At 40.7% G+C, this 13,301-nt stretch overlaps 1 protein-coding gene across 7 annotated transcripts in view; it reads right to left on the bottom strand.

Moving 5' to 3' along the window:
- Nucleotides 1–13,301, bottom strand: part of TNS3 (tensin 3) — a 210,413-nt gene that overhangs the window by 164,481 nt on the left and 32,631 nt on the right. The window contains exon 1 of one of the 7 annotated variants that reach the window (XM_052697653.1): nucleotides 13,235–13,257. The exons of 5 other annotated variants lie outside the window; for them this stretch is intronic. The gene's annotated coding sequence lies outside the window, so the exon portion shown is untranslated. Of the gene's footprint in view, nucleotides 1–13,065; nucleotides 13,190–13,234; nucleotides 13,258–13,301 lie in introns of those variants that run through there. One more of the 7 variants, XM_052697652.1, reaches the window with a different exon arrangement.

Here is a 13,301-nt window from a genome sequence, read left to right as displayed (position 1 = left end):
GGAGGAGACAGGCAAATGAAAGCAAACAGAACAACTCCAATCAGTTTTTTTATTTCAGGCAAAGTTCAACTCACAGATTATTACTACACTGCACTGTGCAGTTTCTACCTTCCTCTAGCTCTGATTTTTCATTTTTTCCACCTTCTAGAAACTTTTCAGTCCAAAGTGATCAAAGAAACTGAACAACAGGAGGTCTGACAGCAAATTAGCAGGCCAGAGCCACTGTGTGCCAGGCTCTCACCTGTGCCTTCACAGACCTTTATTCATTACCCATATGGTGTACAGCCACCATGTTGTATTTATGCACGATAGATACTTTTTTTGTGAATTGTGGCGATCAAGATCACTTCTCTCTAATCCACTGCTAGCAGAACAGGTAATGAAACAGCAATGCTAGAGCAGATACTTTTAAACAAGGCAATGTTGTCATTGTGCAAACAAAACAAAACAAACAAAAGGACAGACTTGTGGTTTTTCTTGGAGAAAAAGACTGAAAACCTTAAAGGCTACACCAAACAAACCAAACTTTGTGGTTTAGTAATCTGAACTACTGTACACCAGACACTGAAGTATAACAAATGAATCTCTTCCATGGAGAGCACATCCATATACACAAAATAAAAACTGTATGAAACCTGTAGAACAAATAGATGCCCTTCTGTTGTTACTATTCGCATGTGCTGAACATATATGACAATCAAATCCTAATCTCAGTTCACATGGAGGTTTATATTTAGGGAATCTCCTACATAAACTAAGAACTCCCATATCCTTATTCAATAACGAACAGTTAAATACAGGTAAGTGCTGATAAAGAGCCAGAGCCAAGTCTTAAATCTCATGCAAAATGTCAAGAAATCTCATATAGTCTGAAGGCATCTTAATGTAAATACAGATGAATAAGTGTCTATTTTTAAACAATCATAGATAAAGCAAGAGTTTTACAGCCATGCTTGCCACTTACATTTTTCTTACATTCTTGCCATCTTGTCTGGAACTCCAGCTCAGCAGACAGAAATGTCTTCCTGGAGGCAAGAATGAACAAACTCTCCCCAATTAGAGCCACATGTGGGCTATGAGCAATTTTCCAAATGTAAAAGGAAAGGAGAGGATTTGCCACATATATGAACAAGCTAAAACAAGTCAATCTGCAGATGGAATGGATCAAAGTGTCTATTTGAGTCACCTCAAAATTAATCCCCTGCAAGAATGTCCTCCCTCCCCCACAACAGCAGTCTTCCTTTAGTCCCTCTTAGAGGGAAAAGTCAAGCTCAAAGAACAAGCATCTAGGTCTTTCAGATGAATACCATGTTCCACCGAATATATCCATCCTCTTTTCTCCTAAAAAGATTATATTCTTCCCCTCTCCCCTCCATTCTCAGACATGCCATGCAGATAGCCACAATACAATTTTATTCCCATGGTCCAGCACACACAATATTGTGTTTTATCGAAGAAGTTCACAGAAAGAGGCTTCACTGCAGGTTCAAGCTTAGGAATGGCATCTGTATTACATAGATATAAGCGTTGTCTTAAAAGTGACGCATCAAATCTGATGCTTTGCAGTGAGATTGCTTGGAAGCTGGAAAAAGTGAATGTGAGAAGTTAAAAAATACTAGGAGAAGAAAATAAAATCAGTATGACAGGTAGTTTCCAGGATATCATCAGCATTTGCGTTGCAACCAACTGACTGTATTTTAAACAATACTTTAGGTGTCAAAATCACATCACTGATACCAAAATCTTCTATACCTTTCTCTTAAGCAAGCTGAAAACTCAAACTATCCTCATTTGGGGGATACCTGAAAAATAGATCCTTGCTCTGCTGAACTGTGGATGAGAAAGTCACATTCTTCTATAAAAGAATCTAATTGATGATCTCTAGATGTCCCTTCCAACCCCTACAATTCTGCAATTCTGTGAAAGACTTAAGAAGATCAACGCTAATGTAAGTTGCCCAATTCCTTTCTTGTAGAAGCATTAGAATTCTCTCTTTAAAAAAAAAAACAAAAACAAAACTACCTTTACAGTGTAGGCAATAGGGCGCTGAGACAGCCTGCTCAGAGAAGTTCTGGAGTCTCCACGCTTGGATACAATCAAAAGCTGTCTGGACATGGCCCTAGGCAACTTGCCCTGTGTGGTTCTGCTTGAGCAGGAGATCAGACCTGGCAACCTCCAGAGGTCCCTTCTCACCTCAGTCTTTCTGTGATTCTGCGAAACAGAAAACCCACTAGCCGATGAGATTGAATAGAATTATAACAGAGAGCAGCCCTGAGGGTAAGGATTAGGAAGTGTTGATCGATGACAGGTTCAACATAGGCAGCAACGTATGCTTGCAGCCCAGAAAGCCAACCATATCCTGATTTGCATCAAGAAAAGTGTGACCAGCAAGCTGAGGGAGGTGATTCTGCCCCTCTGCTCTGCTCTTGTGAGACTCCACCTGGAGTATTGTGTCCAGTTCTGCGGCCCCCAACACAAGAAGGACATGGAGCTGCTGGAGCAGGTCCACAGGAGGGCCATGGAGATAATCAGAGGGCTGGAGCACCTTCCCTACGAGGAAAGACCAAGAGAGCTGGGACTTTTCAGCCTGGAGAAGACAACGCTCTAAGGAGACCTCATAGCAGCCCTCCGGCACATGAAGGGGGCCTACAAGAAAGCTGGGGAGGAACTTTTTACAGGGGCATGTAGCTACAGGATGAGAGGAAATGGTTTTAAATTGGAAGAGGGTAGATTCACACTAGATATTAGTAAGAAATTATTTACTGTGAAGGTGGTGAGACACTGGAACAGGTTGCCCAGTGAGGTTGTGGATGTTCCCTTCCTGGAAGCATTCAAAGCCAGGCTGGATGGGGCTTTGAGCGACGTGGTCCAGAAGAACGTATCCCTGCCTGTAGCAGGGGGTTGGAAATAAACAGTCTTAAAGGTCCCTTCCAGCCCAAACCATGCCGTGATTCTGTGATTCTAATACCACCAATTCTTACACTGGAGTGCTGGCTAGATGAAGGAAGCAATGCTACTGGAAGCTTGTAAGCAAAACCTACCCAGCCGTGCTTAACTGAAGAGCTTATAATTTGGCAGATCTAGCAAATGATGTGGCTTCCCCCATAAGCATAATCAGCTGCTCCAACAACTCAAGAAACAACACAAGTTGTGCCAGGCAACACTAACAGTGACTGGGAACAGGCACTTAAATCACAAATTCCACCTGTCAGATCCATCCATGAGCTTTGAATTTCTCTCGTTTCATTACCATTCATAAATTTGGTACTTACTCCTTTGCAGAGAGACCAAACAAAAATTTAAATGAAAGGGAAATAAACAATTTTAGCAACTATTCCTCTATTTTAAAGAAGCGCCCTGGTCAGTAACTCTAAAGAATCCTTTTCATTCAGGCCAGAAATAAAGAAAAAGCATAAAGAATACAATTCTCCTTATACTGTGAAACCAAACAAAAGGAGAAAACTCCATAGAAAGTTCTGACTCCATTCAAGCCCATCTCAATCACTCCCTTTGGTAAACTGTCTAGGCATAAATGAGATACGCATTTGCTTTATCTAGGTCACTGACAAGCAATCAAAAAACAAACTGATTTACACACTCTCTCAGAATGTCAATTACGAATAACTTCTAAACAATGACAAACATCAGAGTTAACCATATTCTACTAAATAGAATGAGCGGAGAAACTTCCAACTGTCGTCAAGAGCCGTATTTCATTTATTTGCACTGAGACGACGAGTTTCTCAGAGGTAGCAGATGGACTTCAACATACAAGCAACACACTCATTACAGTTAGGGAAGGCAGAAAAAAAAAACAACTATGTTGCAATCGGAATTATATAATGCAGGACCATAGGATGTGTGAATACAAAATGATTTATGGAACTGGTACAGAAAAAGAAAAGCTTCCCCAATAAAGAAGCAAGCAGAAGTACTGAGTTAACTGAAGCAATAACACAGAATTTCTGGATGTCGGAAACATGAAGAGTTCCTCACTACAGATTTCTGGCTTAACACAAACAAATGGCTCACTTTTTTTTTTCCCCCCCACAGCTGCACAGCAAGTCTAAAACCCACAGCTGCGCAGCAAGTCTAAAATGCAGGTACTTTTTTTTTTTTTTTTTTTTTTTGCAAGTTGGGGACAAAACAAAGCTCAGTAACTTTCAGAGGTAACACAGACTGTCCAGATACCAAAGAAATATATAACGTAACAAAAACAAGTTTCACAGAGTAGTGCATTAAAACGCTTGAAACAGCAGCCATCACTCAATTTCCCTGCATTCATAAAAGAAAGTTAGCAATAACTGAAGATGTAGTCAGGACTTGTTTGTGAAGTCACACCGTTATTATTGTTTTTTGTTTTGTGTGGGTTTTTTTGTTTGTTTTTTTTTAAAAACACTGCCATGTATATAAAAAAAAAAAGTTAAGGCTTAGGATTTTTGGTTTTGCCCCCCATTCCAGGGAGCTGCCATACTTCTCTTTCCCCACTAGAAAGTTTCAGTTATTTTGCTGGAAACAAATTCATATACATTTTTCATTAATGAATATCTCATTGCCACGGCATGAATAACCAGTAGAATATGTAAATTCTTTAGGTTTATCCAGTTGCAAATAACGGAGTACAAAAAGCATCGTGAAATACCTCACCATCTGATAAATATCAGACAACCAATTAACACATTATACTTAACAGCATCTTTCTGACGTCAGACTCCATGTCTGTATGCATGAAGTTCCTCTGTCACTACCACACATATCAAGTTTATTCAGTGACACTGTCCCCAGTCATAGATTTCTTTGTTCCATCATTGATCCAGTTATGCCAGAAGGTCACATATCAGCTACATCACACTGAAGTTACAGCACATCGTCATGAAAGATTACTGTTTCTCTCAGCAAATGCACAGGAATCCAAGCAATTCTGAAAACAGTAATTCAGAAAGACTTGCACTCGAACTTAAACTCCCTAATCTACCAATGCACACAGTAAATTCCATGGCCATGGTAAATGAACAAAACCAACGCCAAATTTTATGTCATTAAGAAATCAAATAGAGCCAGCTCACTGTTTTTCCTGAGAGCTGTCAGGATTGTTAATGACTCCTCTGAAAACCTTGTTTTGCTTTGCACATATGCTTCATTTCTTTCACCACTTCAAGTGGAACCTAGGGGAAAAAACTCTGCCTGCTTGAACAGTCCTACTATTTTTAAAAGTTTCTCCCTCCTCTTCTTTACAAGTCTTCTGAGCACTTATTCACTAGGGAACAAATTCAAGCAAGTGTACCAGTACTCGCAAGGATAAGCCAAAGCAAATAGAGAGAACAACTCGAAAACGTTAGTACAGGTAATGTTTTCTCTAGGCGAACAGCAAGAGAAGCATCCATCACCTTGAAAGACCTGATGAAAGAAGTTTTTCCAGACTCTCCAGGAAAGGAACGAAATTCACAATAGTCAGAATGGAAGCTGAATGCACAGAAACATGACTCAAAGCTCAGAAGTACTAACAGGCTTCAGAGTTTGTAAACAGAAGTCTCTATTTCTTACTGGCAAGGATCTGTCTCAAGAGACAAGGCTCAGTTCTCAGCTCTTCCAAAATTCTAGGCTTAAAATGTGCTGCAATTTCTGCCACTTCAGGTCTCGCCCTGTTAACAGAACCGCCCAGCCTCCTTAAGCAGAACAGAGGAACAGTGTACTTCACTGGGCTTGTCCAGGCAGTCTTTTCCCTTCTTTCAGAGGAGAAAGGCCTACCATCCTGCTCTAAGCACAAAGTGCACAATTCCATATGGTTCTGTAACAACAGGAATCTCCATGCAAGTTACACCTGAAACCCTGAAGTTGCTCTGCAAAAGGCAGGAACAATTACTGCCTCCAAAAAGACAAAGCGAATCCCAGAACTAAATACCAAGCTCTGCCACTGCATATTAATTTAAATTGTAAGCTTACCGATGACAATACCTGAGTAAGTGAATGACACACGCCACAACAGCAGTCTGCTCTGCTCGAATTGCAAACCTCTGTGCCCCAAACATTACTCGCCACATTCTTTAAAAGCAAAACAAAGCTCAATCAAGATACACTAAATTGAAGAAACGCCATTACTTTTATTTCATACCAGCTCAGCTTTACCATGATCTCTGATAAACAGAATACTTAAAACCCACATAAAATCTTATTCCTCCAGGGAACAGTTTCAATATAACCACTCGCTCTAAGTTCTTTACAGAGAGTGGTGAGGTGTTGGAACAGCTGCCCAGAGAGGCTGTGGATGCCCCATCCATCCCTGGAGGTGTTCAAGGACAGGTTGGACGGGGCCCTGGGCAGCCTGGGCTGCTATGAAATGTGAAGATTGGTGGCCCTGCATGTGGCAAGGGTTGGAGATTCATGATCCTTGAGGTCCCTTCCAACCCTGGCCATTCTGTGACTCTGTGATTTAAGCACATGTATAAGGTACTAACCAGCTCCATCGGTTGATCACAAGGCACTAATTTATGGAACTAGGAATGGCAAGACGCTTTCCGCTTACCAAATGAGCAAAATCCATTGAAAAGCAACTCTCAAAAAGGCTTCTGATTATTTACCAGTTAATTCTGGCAAGGCAGCTCCTTTATCACACAACTGTTGCCTGTTTTCAAACTATTATCTTAATCTAGGCTATGAATCAATGTTTCACTCCTCATTTTCCCCAGAACTGCTGCTCTGTACTTGCAGATTCCATATGTCATAGCTGTCACACTTTCCCAACTAGTTTCCAAATTTTCTTTCTCTGTGAAAAGCATTCTATGTGCTGCAGGCCACAGAGCTGGGGTACCTCACAAACTACCCTTTACCTGTCAGGAAGGGTGAGCTTACTGACACTAAATATTTCCCTAATACACAAAAAGAATGTCAATTATCTCCCCAGGAAAGAATGAACATCTGCATTTCAAAATAAAGCAGTAAGCATAACCACAGGAAACAGCTGAAGTGTTACAACTGCATAGAAATAAAAGGTCAAAATGGTATTTCTCTTCAAAGCACCTTTGCACAGCAAAGAAAGGTATTTGCAAAAAGAACATACTACTGAAGACAAAAAGATTTTGGCACGCTACTCTTGCACCCCATGCGGGATGCAGTTCTGCTCGGTTTCTGGCACAGATCCCTCTAGAGACTGATTTTTCTAAAGAGAACTACAAGTCTCATGATTTATTTCATCAGCTCTAAAATAAAACCATTTTGCTACAGGAAAGCCACTGTTTGGAGAAAGCTCTGTGCTGAAAAAGAAAATCACCACAAATGAAGCATATCCCATGCAGCATCAAAACAGTAAGAGTAATGCATTCATTTTTTCAACAAGATTTTTAAACCTCAAAGGAAAGAACTCCATAGAAAAAAATTAAAACTCCAACTAGAACTAAATATATTTCTTCCCCTCTGCCATTATAAAGCATCTTGGAAAGCACATGCAACTCAGTATGGATAGACAAACCTTCACGTAAGTTTCAAGTCTACACACGTAAGTATGCTTTTCTATAGCTCAGGCAAAGGAGTGGCGGGACGGTTCCAAAATACTTCAAGTTACCACAGAATGTAAGAAAGAAAGAACACAGTACAGGAATGCTGGTATCCATTAAGATATTACAGAACATGAACACTCCCCAAATAATGCAGAACAGCTGGATTAAAGCTACAGCAAGGGCACTTCCAAGCATCTGCTGAAACAAAACATCTGCAAGATGACAAAAAGCACAGAATTTCTTTGAAAACCACTATAGAACTTTATTGCCAGTTCTTTCCAGAGATATCTAAAGAAAGCATGTGTGACACTATTTACACATAAAGTTTACTTATGGGTGGAAGAGGCATTTCTAAAATGAATAGATGTATCACTCACATTTGAAAAACACAATTTGCCTTTCAAAAGCCACAACCAAAGAGCAAGAGCAGCTACAATAAACCATGAATTTTAGATGCTTATAATCTCAGTTAAAAAAGCAACCAAAACCAGTATTTCCAGAGAGGAATATTAACAAACAGAATAATACCGATAGATTTCACAACACAGCACAGATGAATCTAAAAACTTCTTAGCTAGAATACAGACTCCTACTTAAAAGCTACATCCTCCTCTGGGAACTTAGTCTCATATATCCAAATCTGTTGAAACTGTAAGTGGAAATGCTAGATTTCCCAGAAGCTGCAGGAATAGGTCATGAGTTTTTCCTTTTTTTTTTTTAATATCCTAAATCAAATCCATACTAATGAAAAAGCTCTTAATAATTAAAATTGATAATAGCAACAGGCTGCGTTTCTAAATCAAAATCAGATACCTCCTTCATTAAACTCCTGAAAGAAGACTTTGCAATCAAAAATCAAGGCACCTAAAATTCAAAAAAATAAAAATAATCAACTAATGTGGTGAAAATACAGTATTATCAATCTGGAAAATAATCAAATTGTCTTCATTTCAGTTGGGACAGAACTAGTTTTCTCAGTGTGCCTAGTATGACGCTGTGTTTTGGTTCTAGGAAAAAAACAATCTTGATAGCACACCAACATTTATAGCTGCTGCCAAGCAATACTTTATAGACCTGAGACTGTTCACAGCAAAGGAGGGAACAGGACAGCTGACTTAAAGTGGCCAAAGGGACATTCCATATCACACCACATCAAGCAGAAGTTCTGAAGGGGGGGTGGGAGGGCACCTGGCTCTTCTGCTGCTAGAGGGCCAGCTGGGCATCAGTCAGTGGCATGGTGAGCAACCAACAAGTTCTACTGTTTTTTCCCCCCATTCTATCCCCCATCCCACTGGGAAGAGAAAGTGAGCAAACAGCCCTGTGGTGCTGAGCCTCCTGCCAGATTAAACATGACACAAATACATTCGGATTGCTAACACTGTAGCAGTCTGGAAAGGCTAAGATATTCAAGGTAAACAAACCCCGAACCAAATACTCAAGAAATCGTTCTCCCAGGTGCACTAGCACAGAGTACCCACAAGGATACTCTTTGCTCTAACAGAAACTATTTTCAGGACGCTGACTGCTAGGGATAGCAGCCCGTTATAGGATGCTTCACCTACTAACCATTAAGGTTGGTGCAAATGGAAGTTCATTTCAACTGAAAATAAAAACATATGTTTATATGTTGAATCATTACTGCTTGCTTTTTCACTGTATCCAAAAGCACAGAACTTTCAGTGAAATGAGACGACAACCTAGATGCCCTCAGCTCTACTCTACTTGTTTGTTTCTAGGAAGATAGACTGCTTGGAGATGTCATCACCACCTCCGCCTTTCAGAGAATCAATGCAGAACGATAGATTTAACCACTTATAAAAGCTAAGTTCTAGAAGAAACTCCTGAAATGTAAACTTAATAATAAATAATAATAATGTTCAGAGAGCAAACTTTCCCATTATCCAAAAATAAATTAAAAAAAAAAAAAAACATAGATACATTCCCAAACATATTCAACAACCTCTTGCTGCTGCCCCCAAAGTTCAAAGTGTGTCACTTTAGCTTACAACTTTGTAGTTCCTTAACAGCACCTTTTCTGACTCCAAGGCCACTTAACTTCCTCACTGCTCATTAGTACACAGCAAATCAACTTATCACCTTATGCTTCCAGCAGTTCATTATCTCAGCTCTGGCAACCACACAGGTCTGTACCCTCAGGGTAATTAAATAGTAAGATATGCAGGGACAGTAGGGAAGGAAGAAAAGGTGAACATCTAGTCCCTGTGAAGCTACACTAAGTTAATATTGTATTAGTGGCACTACAATGGGAGCTGTAGGCTATGGAAATTCTGCCTTAATATACCAAGCACGTAACTATAACCCTGCACTGAACTTACAAAGTTCTGAATGTGCAACACCAACTCTATTTTTAAACTACACACAATATTATCAACTTTAAAAGCACAGTTGCATAGTAAAAAACATTAACAGAGCAGATTACCAAATCAAGTAGGTAAAAACTGTGTAGGGAGGGGGTGAGGGTCTTACATGTATAAAGTGCTTTACCATTACCACCACAGACTCTCCCACACTGGCATAAAGACAGTTTAATTTATGATCCTAAGCCAATCTCCCTGCTTTCTCATTTAGCAAACACAGCTAAAATGAATACAATGAAGTATACTCCTGCCAGTGTGCTATGGATGTTGCATGAAGCAGGGTAACATACTGCTCTATTTCCTGGTAGAAAATATCATCTACCAGGTTGCTTTTCTGAAAGTCAGTTTTCATTCACATGGCAGGCCTAACTTTAGGAACACTAGCCTGCTAAAACTGACAATTCCAGGATACCTGCTTCCCCCGCCTCACACTCCTCTCCTTGGTAAAATAATTTGCTGCCAAACACCTGCAAACATATGCATGAAAATCCCTACCCTCATGCAGGCCTGTGGCATAAGAAACAATTAACCAATTTCCAAGATCTGAACTGACTTTCAGGAGAGGATACAGTCACCTGTACACCTCCTCCTTCCAGCCACAAAGGTACTGACGTCAGGAGAAGCAAACAAACAGGAAAAACAAAGAAAAAAAAAAGCTGCTCATTGTTCCCAGCCTCTTCTGTCACACACATTTTCCTTCAGTCAGAGTCTGCCTCAAGAGATTTTCCAAGAGAAGGTTCTTTAGGGACAGCTCAGGTGCAGCTGATATACAAAGAGTGTCATTCAGATTTGGTAGCTTCCACATGCTTCAGCCCTGTAACTGAGTCCCTTGAACAGGAGACCCACATGTAAGAGCAGATGACTTCAAGAGGTTCTTCCTTCCCTAGCATTTCCTCCACTGATGTTAGTCAGGCTTGGCCAGTCAACCCACCTTAGTGGGAAACAACACGCTTTGTTCCACAGTGCTATTTCACTCAAGCAATTCATTTCAATTCTTACACTATCAGTGTGAGGTAAATGAGTACTTAACATCTGAACAAACACTCCATTGCAAACTTCCCAACTCTACTTAATGACTCAAAATAAGCAATCATTAGCCATGCAGTACTTCAGATTATGCTTTATGGATAAAAATGCATCCAAAAGCTGTACTGGTAGCAAACACAGCTGCAGAACATACATGGCCTTTCTCACAACAGAAAAATACGATGACAAACAACAAGGTGCAAACCATCTCAATCACTTTTTTCGGTTGCCCCTAACCCCCCTCCAAGAAAGAATTAATGCTTTAAGTCTTTGAGAAGTTTTGCAAAAGCACATTCAGCATTCATTGCTATGACAAGAATTGCTCACTCTCAGGAGATAGTCAGTGGTGATCAGGGTCAGCATACAAATGAGTAACAACTTCTTCATTTAAGTGACAGCCAGAAAAACTTTACTGGAAATTCTGAAATTCTCATTAGGAATAAAGCAGGACAGGGGGCCCTACATTTCAACGTCTAGCCAACCTTTTATTTCCTGCAGTACATTCAGTGACTTCTACGTTGACTTTTCCTGCATTGCAAATGTTTCACTGTGTTTATTTTTCCTTCATTATATCTTTTCTTCAGTTTTAACACTGCTTGCTATTTTGGTTTCCATCTGCGGTTTGGAGACACACAAGTAATTACACTAATAATGTTTTACTCAAATAACTCTCACAGATGCAAAACAAAGTACTTCTTCATTCTCTACCAGTTTGGCAATTTCAAGAAATGTTGGACACAGAAGCGATGAAGAAAATCTTTATCTGCTTGTCAGACCCAGAAATAATTACTACATTCTTTCAGTCTACTGCACTATTCAGAATCTCTGATACTGCATTTTCTTCTAGCCATAGAACCTATGGTCAAAGAGAAATCATCTCCTAATACATTTAAGGATGCGCTCATAGCCCACCCTACAAGCCGCACTACCACAGTTGCACTATTTTTGTGCTCAGATATAAATATTTTCTGCATGATGAGGAAACGAGCAAGACAGAGAAGCTAATGCCCACAGTAATTATACCCCTGAAATATCAAAGTTGTTTAGTAAAACAGAGATGCAGACAAATATTTTGGATTAAGTCAGAAATTGGAAGGAAAAAAAGAAAAAACCTGATTAAACCATTTGTAGCTGCTGCCTGCTCTAAAGAAATTGTCTCCTGTGGCATATGCGTATATATTAAAAAACTGAATGTTTCAATTTAATGCATGGAAGGCACTCCGCCACGCAGTTCTAAGTCACTAGCACCTGTACCACCTCCCAATTAAATGACTGATTAAGTCCTCCAACAAACATTAATTATTAGAAGTGATCGATTTAATTAGAATAAATCATAAGGAGTCTTCTGGCTATTAAGATGAAAAGCCCACTATCTGCAGCACTTCAGAGGCTCTATTTTACAACTTCAAAGTCATCAAGAATCTCATTTGTTTCAGAAAAAGCCCCATTTGGTCATCCATACAATAAATTTAACCAACTCACTGCAGCAGTTCCTTTTAAAAATCAGCCCACTTGAGACATCTGTATTCAGTCACTGTGTTCAGCAATACCCAGAAGTTTCCTATCAACCCAACAGACGAAACAAAGTCTCCTTCATACAGGTATAGCCTGTATTAGTTTCCTACCTAACAGAAGGTAAACACTGTATTTGCAGATAATAACACACGGTTTACCCTATTTCTTTAAATCAGATCATACAAAATGCTACGACTAGCTGATCATTATAAGTTTGAGAACATAAAAATTTGTCGTGGCACAACTCTTTACCACTCAGAATAAGGCTGTTCTGATTTTGAAGATTACAAACCACCCCGAGAGACTCCAAAAGCTGCTTACAACACGAGTAGCTGGCAGCAGGCACAAGGGTTCTGAACCTTGAAAAAATTCCTCTTCATAGTTACAGAATTTGTACTTTCCCTTCAATAAAGGGGGAGTTTTAGGCAGCGATAGAAGAAAACAGCGAACAGAGAGAAGTTCGCCATCAGGAGACGTTTGAGGCGGTGCCCGCTCACCAAGCGTCCTGCTACGACAGAACTACGGCTGTTAGCACACGGATTCACAGCTGCCTACAGCCCGTCAAACGCCGCCCGAGCAGCGAGCCACGAAAGGCTGCCGCTCAGATGTCCGCGGTCACAATTACCCCCTTCCCCAGACTCACGTAACCTTACAGGTGAGCGACACACGCCTCGCCGCTCAGCTCCCCGCCGCCGAGGCCCATCGCAGGATCGCCCCGCGCAGCTCGGCGGTACCCGGCTGCGGCACGGCCCGCCTCCGGGCCCGCTTCCGCCATCCCGCCCTGCCCGCGGCGCCTCAGCTCCAGCTGCGCCTCACCGCTACCTTTACCCTCTCCGCAAGGCGCACCCTCGGACGCTCTCCTAGAAGGGCCGAGATCCCTAAGCGCTCA

The sequence above is a fragment of the Tympanuchus pallidicinctus genome, unplaced genomic scaffold, assembly GCF_026119805.1.
Source record: "Tympanuchus pallidicinctus isolate F22 unplaced genomic scaffold, pur_lepc_1.0 scaffold31, whole genome shotgun sequence".
NCBI lineage: Eukaryota > Metazoa > Chordata > Aves > Galliformes > Phasianidae > Tympanuchus > Tympanuchus pallidicinctus.
Note: the sequence above shows the minus strand (reverse complement) of the source record. Positions and strands in the feature narration are given on the sequence as shown.